Raw genomic sequence first — 5950 nt, 5'->3', positions numbered from 1 at the left:
GTTTTGTTGGTAGTGAACCTTGACTGAGACAGGTATCCATGAATTTCAGAAGAAGTGGTCATTGACTGCATTTGTATAGGCATAGGGGCAAGTATCCACAGTTTGTTTCACATAGTCTACTGGTATGCTCGATGTGTTAAGTGTTTTGGAAATGTGTACATGGTATTGAGACGAGTACAAATTATTGGAAAAACCGTAAGAACAAACTTTTCTGTTGGTTTGTTGATATCAGTTTTGTGTGGCAAGATTGACAGGTGTGATAAGTGGTACAGTGGTAAGTGTTGTTGGCTAACAAGTAGCTGACCTGGGTTCAATTCCTGGGCAATGAAATTATATTGTAAGTCACTTTGGATACATATTTGTTGTAGTTCCCTTTTTGGGTCACTTTGTCTTGTTGATGGCCCATGAATTTCATATGCAGCCGTAATAGTGGGAAAATGTCTTCAGTGACACTTACATCTATATTTTACACACATGTACATTTTAACACAAATGCTGTACTGCAGTATAGTTGGCAGCAAGGCTATAATTTCATTTGTCTGTGAAAATACAGCATCTTTCCATCTAAATTGTGTCTGGTTTTAAACTGAAAGTTAACTGTTTTGAACAGAGCATCTAAATATCTGAAAAAATGCTGTAGTTGCACAGCGTTTTGCTGGTAGTGAACATTGACTGAGACAGGTATCCATGAATTTTGGAAGAAGTGGTCATTGACTGCATTTTGTATCTAAGCAATGGAAAAGTATCCCATTTAGTTCAAATAGTCTACTGATATGCTGGATGTGTTAAGTGTTTTGAGAAAGTGTACATGGTATTGAACCAAGTGTGAAAATGATTGGAAAAAACTGTAATGGTCTCACTTTCTGAAGCTTGTCACCTGAGTCTGCTATCCCTGGGTTTGAACAGGGTAGGTATCTGCATAACTCCTCATACCTATTTCGTGGCATGGTGTCTGCCACATAGGACACTTGTAAGGCTGGATCAGATGAACAGTAGTCAAGATAAGAGGGTAAATGATGGATACCCATGAGCGTGTTTATTCCCACAAACACCTTCACCTCCTCCACAAATGTATTGCACCAGGATGCATTTGAAGAGGCATAGAGGTTGGTGTTTTCCACCAAATTAGCAAAAATGTTGGTTATCTATATGGTTTAGTAGTGTTATTAATTAAATATTAAGTTTAATATGTATTTATTTATTTACAAAATATAAAACAAATACTAATTAAATACATTAAGATGATAGTAAATGTAATAAATAGGTCTGCAGTACGGTTCAAAACTTATGAATTTGAACTTTAGGGTGTATGTAAAGCTATGTATTTTAATATTTGTAGATGTCACTAATACATATTTGATATAATATTAACAAACAATGTATGCCCTTTCAAACGAAACAAACTTGTAATTGTAATTTTACTTTTGTTTTCTAACTGTAACTGTTTGTTTACAGAATAACAAAAAAATACAGGCATTCTCTTGTTTTCGCAGTAAAATGCTGCAGTGTTCTAGAATTCTATTGGGGTATAGAGGGTTAATGGTTAATGCCGCTGTCATGGTAAAAAGTGACCGGGTGCCAAAAAGTACCCGGGTGATGTAATATTGACTTTTGAACGACTCTTGAATGACAGTTGCTATACCAACACTAGCATTACGTAACCCGGACACTTTTTGGTCAGTCTCAAGAGTCGTTCGAAAGCCATCAGCTACTTGTTAGTCACTTAATATTGTGCCTAAAACTATTAAGTATTGCGTTTTAGCTACACCGGTATCCTGTACATCAACATTTGCAGTCAATACTACTTTTTGAATCGCTATATATTGTGGCTAAACAAATGTTTACCCGGTAAATAAAGTGTTCCATTTTAGCCGTTAACATCATCATTTGCATTGAAATTGTTTAGAGTAGAAATTCGTTTTTATGAAAAGGAGAACACATACTGATATACGGTGCTTGTTTATCTACCGTTTTAGCAGGCCAGCCAGTTAATTTGCTCACATCTTAAATAATATACGGTACGGTGCTTGTTCATATACCTTTTAAGCAAGCTAGCCAGTTCATTTAATAACATCAATGACATGTACTTTTCAATTTGTAGCCAAGCATGGTTAAATCTCTTTGTGATTGTATTGAGCAAATTAACCACTGGATGTCTCAGAACTTTCTCCAGCTAAACAAAGACAAAACTGAAGTAATAGTTTTTGGTAAAAAGGAGGAAAGATGTAAGATTGCCACCCTTCTTAACAAAAAAGGACTTAAAGCAAAGGATACTGTCAGAAATCTTGGTGTCCTCTTAGACAGTGATCTAAATTTTAACAGCCACATGAAAGCAATTACTAAATCTGCGTTGTACCATCTCAAAAACATTGCCAAACTTAGGGATTTTATGTCAAAAGATGACTTGGAAAAACTAATTCATGCCTTTATCTCCAGTAGGGTTGATTACTGCAATGGGCTGTTCACAGGCCTTCCCAAAAAAAACCTTAAACAGCTTCAAATGATACAAAATGCAGCAGCCAGAATTCTTACAAAAACAAAAAGAACTGACCACATAACCCCTATACTGAAATACCTGCACTGGCTCCCAGTAAGTTACAGGATTGACTTTAAAGCACTGCTGCTTGTTTTCAAGTCACTTAATGGGATAGGGCCAAAGTATCTATCTGACATGTTTCAGCAGTACGTACCACTCAGATCTCTCAGATCGCAGCATAAATTTCTATTAGTAAAACCCACTGTCCAAACTAAACAGGGTGAAGCAGCACTCAGCCACTATGCGGTTCACCTCTGGAACCAACTTCCAGAAGACATTAAAAACGCTCCAACTACTTTCAGTTTTAAATCTAGACTAAAGACCAAACTTTTCTCAGATGCCTTCTGCTAACTGGCCATGAACAGTTCATTTGAAGTATTATTGCTTACTCTAGTAGACTAGTGATTGTTATTATTCTTTTTATGCTTTTATTTCCTATATTTTACTATTTTTATGCCTTAATGTTCTCATGCTTTTATTTTCTATAATTTACTGTTTTTATGATCATGCATCATGCTTTTTTTTAATTTATTTTTTTATGTGAAGCACATTGTTGTGCATGTATGTGAAGCACATTGAATGACCACGGTGTATGAATTGTGCTATATAAATAAAATTGCCTTGCCTTACACTTCCCTGGCATTATCCTGTGCGCTTCCCTGAGTTACTGTTGCTATGGCCACCGAACTATTTCAGTTAGTATGAGAGCGTATCAATCAATTAATCAATGTATTTATTTGATCAAGAGGGACAGTGTACATTCATGAACATTAAAATGTAAATGCACCCAATTATAGCCAAAAGGCTAGTTTCCATTGGCAGTCCCACTGCCAGAGTGAAAAAGGCTATACAACCTTAAAAAAAAAAAAAATATCAAAATAACATTGACACTATATCAAAAATAAAATTAAATAAAATGAAATCCCAATATACAAGCTCCACTTAGTCCTTAACCATGGGTAGAACGGAAAGAACAAACTGGTAAACTAAAATAATTCTACTGCTTACCCACTAATGATCACATTTTTGGTTGTAATGGAAATAACCATTTTAAAATTCCATGACTTTTCCAGGTTTTTCATGACCATACGAACACTGCGGTCAAGCCAGCCGACACTCGCGTGTCTTCGGTCAAATCAGCCGACACAGAAATTCTACTGCACCTATATACTGATATTTATGGTAAACGCATCCGAACCGCCCAGAACGGGAACGGGGATATTTCAAAGTACAATAAAAACAGTTTGTTCAATAATTCCAGAGTGAGACTGATATGGCTGTTTTCAGGACCTCTCTGACTACCCACACACTCAATATTAGACATTTTTACTGTATAAATTATGATATTTTTTAAAGTAAAGTCAAACATGTGCCCAATCAAATCGGTTCATTTCTGGATATTTCAAAGTACTATAAAAATACTTTTCCCAATAATTCCAGAGTGAGACTGATATGGCTGTGTTCAGGACCTCTCTGACTACCCACACAATTAATATTAGACATTTTGACTGTATAGATTAAGAGATTTTTCAAAGTAAAGTGCAACATTTCTACTGTGGAATACATCATTTCTGGATATTTCAAAGTACAATAAAAACTGTTTGCTCAATAATTCCAGAGTGAGACTGATATGGCTGTGTTCAGGACCTCTCTGACTACCAACACAATTAATATTAGACATTTTTACTGTATAGATTAAGAGATTTTTCAAAGTAAAGTCAAACATGTGCCCAATCAAATCGGTTCATTCTGGATATTTCAAAGTACTATAAAAATACTTTTCCCAATAATTCCAGAGTGAGACTGATATGGCTGTGTTCAGGACCTCTCTGACTACCCACACAATTAATATTAGACATTTTGACTGTATAGAGTAAGAGATTTTTCAAGTAAAGTCCAACATTTCTACTGTGTAATAGATCATTTCTGGATATTTCAAAGTACTATAAAAATACTTTTCCCAATAATTCCAGAGTGAGACTGATATGACTGTGTTCAGGACCTCTCTGACTACCCACACAATTAATATTAGACATTTTGACTGTATAGATTAAGAGATTTTTCAAAGTAAAGTCCAACATTTCTACTGTGTAATAGATCATTTCTGGATATTTCAAAGTACTATAAAAATACTTTTCCCAATAATTCCAGAGTGAGACTGATATGGCTGTGTTCAGGACCTCTCTGACTACCCACACAATTAATATTAGACATTTTTGACTGTATAGAGTAAGAGATTTTTCAAAGTAAAGTCCAACATTTCTACTGTGTATAGACCATTTCTGGATATTTCAAAGTACTATAAAAATACTTTTCCCAATAATTCCAGAGTGAGACTGATATGACTGTGTTCAGGACCTCTCTGACTACCCACACAATTAATATTAGACATTTTGACTGTATAGATTAAGAGATTTTTCAAAGTAAAGTCCAACATTTCTACTGTGTAATAGATCATTTCTGGATATTTCAAAGTACTATAAAAATACCTTTCCCAATAATTCCAGAGTGAGACTGATATGGCTGTGTTCAGGACCTCTCTGACTACCCACACAATTAATATTAGACATTTTGACTGTATAGATTAAGAGATTTTTCAAAGTAAAGTGCAACATTTCTACTGTGGAATACATCATTTCTGGATATTTGATTGGCTAAGTGTTTAGTACATAATCCTAGTATTGAAGGTAATGCTGGAGATAACCCTGCAGCTCTGCCGTATAGCGGACACACAGCGAGTGTTAACAACAGAGAACCGACAGACAGCTGATCTGCGGCCCAACCGCAGTCAGTGAGTCAGTCGGTTCCTAATTTAATTAACGAACAGTTTGAAGTTAAATCGACGGTCCAAAGCGGTTTTCTAAAGTCAAGGATGATATCTGTCTCTGCTTCCCGATGAGAGCGGGGTTAAATTCACTTCTGAGGTGTCACAGCCAGGTTCGAATGGAAAGTGCAGATTCCATACATTTACACTTAGATATTTAATTAAAAGACACTTCCTTTGACAACTGAGACATAAGTTATGGGGTTGACTCGTTCAATAAAAAAGGAAAAATCTAACAAATAAAAAAAGTAATTTTTTTATTTACCTTAACCCTGATATCGAACTCGCATTTCCGCCGTTGTCGTAGTCATCATATATGTGACATAGCAGAACACGTTTTCAGTGCTGACCTTCAACTCGTCCGACAACTTTTGCAAACTTTGCAACTTGTTCATTTTCGAATTTCGTTTCTGGTGAGAAACTTTGTCAGCGGATCCTCAATCCAGAATGCCAGCAAGACGAGGGTAAGTACGCAACGATTTAATTGAAAATTACCTGACGGACACAGATACGTTTAAACTATAGTGGGGCTCTGCGCTGTCCCGGGACTTAAATGGCGGAGGAGAGATAGACAGCCTCACTTCACAACA

Source organism: Clupea harengus, unplaced genomic scaffold (genome assembly GCF_900700415.2).
Source record: "Clupea harengus unplaced genomic scaffold, Ch_v2.0.2, whole genome shotgun sequence".
Lineage (NCBI taxonomy): Eukaryota > Metazoa > Chordata > Actinopteri > Clupeiformes > Clupeidae > Clupea > Clupea harengus.
The sequence above is the reverse complement of the archived record's forward strand: the minus strand, read 5'-3'. Positions refer to the sequence as shown.